We start from the raw sequence: 7285 nt of genomic DNA, 5'->3' as shown, positions 1-7285 counted from the left end.
CCTCTCTTTCTCCTTCCCTTCCCCTCTCTCTAAAAATAAATAAATAAAATCTTTAAGGAAAAAAAAAGGTGTTTCCAGCTCTTATGCTCCAGTCACATGGTGGGCAACCAGGGGTGATTTTGCCTCTAGGGAACACCTAACAATGTCTGGAGGACTATGTGGCTACCAGTAGCACCTAGTGGATTGAGGGCAGGGCTGCCTCTCAATGACTTACAATGCATGGAGTGCCCCACCACAAAGAGGTATCCAGCACACATGTCAACAGTGCAGAGATGAGAAATACCATTCAAGACCAGAACCTCTCCAGCATCAATGGGTATATGAATTCGGGATCTTGTTTAGATGTAGATTTTGATGGGCAGGTCTACGGTGACCCAGAGATTCTGCACTTGTAACCAGTTCCTAGTTAATACTGATGCTGCAGGTCCCAATCTATGACCACTCTGAATACCAAAGCTGATGTCCAGTGTTAGCTTCCAGGGCAAGTAGTTTTTCACCTCCTTCAGGAAGAACCTTCTCACACACACACACCTCAGGTCTAGCCTTAGGCTGTCAAGTGTTGGACTCAGTAGCTCAGCTTCAAGCTCACACATGTCTCTTGAGTATTTCTCTCATGACAGGAAATGACACTTTCAGGCATTTGGTTCCTTATCTATACAAATAGAGAACTTCCAGCTATGTTACGGATGTGGCCTGAGAAGTTAGTCACATTTTAGAGCTGATGGGAAATCACTGGCACAGAGCAGATGCTCAATTTATAGCAGCAATGTGACTATGTCCCAGTTCTGCATTTACTAAGCTCATTGGGACACAGAGAATCTTTAAGGACAGGAAGTGAGTCCAGCATGGCCCTGCCTCTGGAAGAGAGAGAGCTGTGATCTTGAAGGTGGACCTGCTCACGGGGCCCCTCACAGGGAGCAGAGTGCTTGAGTGGCCACTGATCTCTGCTCTGCTGAACTGAGTGATGCAACATCTGACCCTCTCACACTGGCTCCAAATGATCACAATAAGTCTTTGTAGACTCTTCAAGCTGTTTTACTAAGGTCTATGTTTCACTCCTAGGAATTTTTGCCAAGCTGATGTTTCTTAAGGGATTAAATTATCCCACCAGCTCTTTGCATCTTCCTTGTTGCAAGGCTATAGCATAAAAACCGTGTGTTTGTCGTCCAAAAAAAAAGTGTGAAAGCCTTCTGTGTTGTTTGCCCAAGTAAAATTAATTCATATTTCACGAGTCATTCACTCCATCATTCTCTCATGTGGACTGTACAGCTCCACCCATTGCTTTGAGATGTTAAATAAAAATTGTCCTGCTTTACTGAGAAATAATTGATATTTCTCATAATTGATATTACATATAACTTTGTGTAACTTTAAATTGCACACCATGATGATGCATTATACATATATTGTAACATTTTTACCACAGTGTGATTAGTTAACACATCCAGCACATGATATAATTACCCTTTTTGTGGTTAAAACATTTAAGATGTACTTTCTTAGCAAGTTTTAGGTGTATAATACAGTGTTACTAACTAGAGTCACCTTGGTCTTTATTAGATTCTCATGATCTTATACATCATATACCAGTCTTTACCCTTTGACTAATATTTCCACATCTTCCTTACCCCCTGTTAATCACATGTTTACTCTTTGTTTCTATGAATTTGGCTTTATTGATACCACTTGTAAGACAGATCACACCAAGTTTTGTCTTTCTCTGTCTTATTTCATTTATTATAATGCCCTAAAAGTCCATCCCTGTGGTTGCAAATGACATGATTTCCTCATTATTTAATTGCTGAATAATATTTTATTATATGTAATATTTTTTAAAGATTTTATTTATTTACTTTTAGAGAGAGGAGAAAGGAGGGAAAAGACAGGTAGAGAAGCATCGACATGCGAGAGGTACATCCTCTTTCACACCCCCAACTGAGGACCTGGCCCACAACCCAGGCATGTTCCCTGACTGGGAATCAAGCCAGCAACCTCTAGGTTTGCAGACAGGGACCCAATCCACTGACCACACCAGCAAGGGCCATATTTTCTTTATTCATCCACCAGTGCCAGCTTAGGTTGTTTCGTGTCCCCGCTATTGTGAATAATACGGCAATGAACATTGAGAGGGTGCAGATACAGTTTTGTGACAGTGATTTCATTTCTTTAGAATTTATACATGGAAGTGAGATCCTGGATCACAGAGTAGCTCTATTTCAATTACATTTCTACCCACAGTGTCCAAGTGCCCTCTTTCTCCACATCTGTACCAGCAATTATCTTTGTCATTTTGATAAAAGATTCCTGATGGAATTGACCACACAGAATTTATAGTCTCATACATTTCCACCATATAGCTATATGTATTAAAAGAACTAATGACCAACAGGCATTTTGTGAGAAAGAAAAAAACCTTCTATTGTTTTTTGCATGAATGTGATCAGAGACAGGAACAAGAACACTCCAACCTCACCATGCAGAAACAAAGGTCTCCCAGACAATTTGTAATAAAAAAAAGAAATAAATAATAAATGCACATGTCACAAGTAACAAAACCATTGCAAAGTAAAGCTCATTAGCATTCTCCTTTTCACATAGTAAACCCAGTTCTTAATGCGAGACTCAGAGTGAGAGGAGATTCTGTGAAATGTTTGCTTCATGAAATACCGTGGCAAGGGTGTAATTTGAAGCATTTCTTGCTCTGAATCTTTCTCATTGTTATGAAAACAAATATGGCATGTTTTAAAAAATAAAAAAAACACTCTCATGTCCCTTTATATCCCTCCACAGCAGCACCCTAGGCCTCTCCGTTGGTTAATTAATTCAACTTTGGCTAATGCTCTACTTCTATTGGAAGCACTGATGCTTCTCATTTCTGCTTCTACTTGCACCTCCAGTATTATTCAATCAACAACACTGACTCTTGTGTCACTGAGGTCAGTGTCTACTTCACTTGTTAGCCTCATAAATAAATACTCTGATTTGTGAATCAAGCCAGCAAACAACCCCTGTGATCTCTGGTCTCTGGGCTAGAGCGAAATGGCTCTCAGGTGGCCTCAGATAAACATTCTAGGCTTCCAGTCTCTCTGACTGTTGCCTATCGTGTCTGCTGGGTTCTCATACTCACCTGGATGAAAACACTGAGGGGAAGGTCTCCATCCACAAGTCCAACTTCCTCCTGGATGGTTGACTATGGTGACAAAAGCTGTGTCCACACCAGACAGCTAGAGAGAGTGAAAAAATGGTCAGCCAGCTAGACTCGGTCTCTGAAGGAAACACCATGCCCTGCAGAGTGCAAAGTTGCACAGACTGAACCCCAGCTGGTGTAGCTCAGTGGATTGAGCACAGGCCTGAGAACTGAAGGGTCGGCGGTTCAATTCCCAGTACAGGCACATACCTGGGTTGGGGGCCAGGTCCCAGGTGGGGGGTGCACAAGAGGCAACCACACATTGATGTTTCTCTCCCTCTGTCCCTCCCTTCTTTCCACTTTCTAGAAAGAGAGAAAGAAAATCTTTTTAAAAAATAAAATCAATACAATTTTTGAAAAACAGTTGCACAAGCTGAGCATACTGCAGTGGTATGGACAGCTTGCTTTATTGTCCCATTAGGTAGTTTTGTTGTTACTCCCACATCTGCAGAAGTGATTTCCCTGTGGGACACAGACAGGACTGGCCAGAAAGGAAAATGCTGTTGCTGACTCTCAGTTCCCAGGAGACTCGGGTATAAGCCAGGTAAATTTACTTTTTATCACTCATTCTCCATGAACTCTTCTCCTTCCAGAGGTCTAAACTCCCAGCAGCTTACCTCAAACATCAGTGAAAGTTTCTCAAAGTCTGAGACTGAGGAACATGCCTGGATTGGGCCTGTGTATCTTCCAAGCATTGAGTAGTGGTGAGCACAGAGCCCCTGTTACCTCTAGAAAATTGTTATCCCCCTCTTTAGAAGAGACATAATTGTTCCTTTCCTATAAAATCTCGGACACCACATTGTTTGGCTTCCTGACACTGTTGCCAAACTATTAAGAATTTCATACAGTTATCACAAGTAAGAGCTATTATTGGGTCCCTTGTTATAAAGTATTTATAATTATAATAGATGTTGTGGATATTTTTATGCATCATACTTAGCTTAGCAGATTATAGGAATCATCTCTTTTCATTTTTATGAAGTTTATTCTATGAGGTAGTCTTATTATGCACTCCACTCTCCATCTCAGGATTTGGGCTCAGAGCAATTGGAAGTTCTGCTCGAAGTTATGTATTGAATATGGGATGGGAATAAGATCTGTCTTCCAGTTCTTGAACTCTGGGCCAGTGGTTGTCAACAGACATGATTTTGCCCCTGGCTACATTTGGCCATGTCTGGAGGGATGCTGCTGAACAATGAACTGCACCAGACAGTATCCGGTGCAAATAATCAGACCACCCCTGATGTTAATGGTGGAAGACAGGAAAATGTAAACACTACCAGCACTTCTACAATGTCACTGTTTCTACAAATTATCAAGAATTGTAGTTCAAATGCAAGTTGATTCAGCACAGCCTGGAGGGCCCAAGAAACTCTGCACTTCTGACAAGCTCCTAGGTGGTGCTGACGCTGCAGGTCCTGGTCTGTGGATCACAGTTTGAGTAGCAAGAAACCAGTCCTCTGTCAGAGCCAGGGGTAGGTCATATTAGGTCTTTTCCACCAGAAATCTTTCATGTGTATAATTTTAAGATAAGTTCTTTACTCACTTTATAGGAGGCATAAATTCTGTGTTTGTTATTTTTATAGTGGCCTCCGGAGTAACATCAGATAATTTGTATCTGAAAAAGGCTTTGTAGTTGGCAAAATAAGGGCCTCAAAAGATGTATACATTCTAATCACGAGAACTTTTAAATGTTATTTTACGGAGCAAAGGGAATTAAGCTAGCAGATGGAATAAGGTTGTTAATCATTGATCTTGATATAAGAAGATCCCCCTGGATCATCCAGGTGGGACCAATGTCATCCTCATGGTCCTGTAGATGTGGAAGAGAGAGGAAGAAGTGGAGTCTGAGAAAAACATTGGAGATGCTTGTGGCTGGTTTTGAATATGGAGGAAGGGCCTTGGGCCAAGGATTGCAGGTGGCCCTTGGAAGGTGAAGTAGAAAGGCAATGCATTCTTTCCTGGAGCCTCCAAAAGGATCCCAGTCCTGCAGACATCTGAACTTTAGCCCAAAGAGACCCATTTCACACCTCTGACCTTCTAGAATCATAAGATAGATATTTTTTTTGTTTTATGCCAGCAGTGTGGCAATTTCTTAGAGCAAGAATAAAATTTTAATACAAGTATTTATCCAATAAATTATTGTTTGCAGGAATTTATGGTTGTGAAGTGGGAGGGTGCTGGAGGCTGGGTGAAAAAGATGAAGAGATTAAGTACACACTGGCATTTACAAAATAGTCATGGGGATGTAAAGTACAGCATAGGCCATATAGCCAATAATATTATAGGAACTATGTATGGTGTCAGGTAAGTACTAGACTTACTGGGGGATCACTCTGTAAGTTACATAAATGTCTAACCCTTATAGTGATGAATGTCAACTATAACTCAAAAATTTTTAATTTATTTTTTAAAATGAAAAAATTGTTGGCAGGATTGCTTCTGTATGTTATAGTGCCTGGTGGGTACTAGAAGTATCAGGGAGATCTCTTTGTAAAGTATATGATTGTCTAACCGCTATGCTGTACAGCTGAAACTAACTCAATTTGGGTGGTGGTCACGCCATGCAATATACAGATGATGTATCATAGAATCATACACTTGAATCCCATATAATTTTACTAATCGATGTCACCACAATAAGCTAAATAAAAAATTTAAATGTTGAATGTCAGTTGTAATTGAAAAGTAAAATAAAACAAAAAGAACAAATTGTTTGCAGGAACTAATTTTAAGGCTCTCACTTTTAAATTTTCTTTTATTTCTTCAGTTACACTTCACATACAATATTATATTAGTTTCAAGAGTACAACATAGTGATTAGATGTTCATATAACTTACAAAGTAATCACCCTGATAAATCCAGTGCCACCCAACACCATATATAGTTATTAAAATAATATTGACTACACTTCTTATTCTGTATATTACAGCCCCATGGCTATTAAGCCTCTCAGTTCATTCAGTGAGCTTCTCTTAGGTACAGGCATTTCATGTATAAATCCCACCTTAAAATAGACGGTGAATATCAGACTGATGCAGCCACTGTGGAAAACAGTATGGAATTTACTTAAAAAACTAAAAATGGAATTGCCTTTTGACCCAGCATTTCTGCTGCTGGGAATATACCCTAAGAATCCAAAATAACCAGTTCAAAAGAACTTATGCACCCCTATTTTCATGGCAGTGCTATTCACAGTAGCCAAGTGCTGGGAACAGCCTAAATGTACATGAGTAAATGAACAGTAAATGGATAAAAATACCTGCGGTACATTTATACAATGGAATACCACACAGCAGAAAGGAGAAAGAATGCCTACATTTTGCAACAGCATGGATGAAAGTGGAGAATATTATGCTAAGTGAAATAAGGCAGACAGTGAAAGACAAATACTATATGACCTGACCTATAGGAGGAATCTAATGAACAAAATAAACTAATGAACACAATAGAACTACAGGCATGGAAACGTGTAATAGACTAACAGTGACCAGAGGGGAGATGGAAGGGGAATAATGGAAAGAAAGGGAAAAGACTAGACACAGAACACATATGAATGACCCACAGACATGGACAACAGTGTGAGGATTGACTGTGGGAGAGGGGGTGGGAGGGGCGGAGGAGGGCAAAGGGGGGAAAATTGGGACAACTGTAATATAATAACAATTAAGAAGAATGTAATTTAAAAAAGAAAATTAGAGTCCATTAGAGATATTCTGTCCCACTATGTGGCACAGATTCCCCATCACATAAATATAAATGTTCTGACCTTAAAGCCTTTGAGGATCTAACATAGAAAAAAATAATTTTGCATTAAAATTATAGTCCTCCTTTAAATCGTTGTGTCAACATTTCTACATTCTTCCATTTTGTGTTCATTCAAACACTCATTCTTTTTATTTCATTCCCTCCAACTTTTTCTCAAGGTGTCATTAGCATAACAAGTTGGAATTATGTGATTCTGTGTGCATGTACATATATGTGTGTGAATGTGCTTATTTCAGAGAAAAGTGTGTACAAGTACATACAGACATACACTCCTAACCTCAAACGTTACCTTTGAACTCAACAGAGTATTTCAATACATTTAATTTATT

The sequence above is a fragment of the Phyllostomus hastatus genome, unplaced genomic scaffold (genome assembly GCF_019186645.2).
Source record: "Phyllostomus hastatus isolate PE091 unplaced genomic scaffold, TTU_PhHast_1.1 phas_contig_98, whole genome shotgun sequence".
Taxonomy (NCBI): domain Eukaryota; kingdom Metazoa; phylum Chordata; class Mammalia; order Chiroptera; family Phyllostomidae; genus Phyllostomus; species Phyllostomus hastatus.
Note: the sequence above shows the minus strand (reverse complement) of the source record.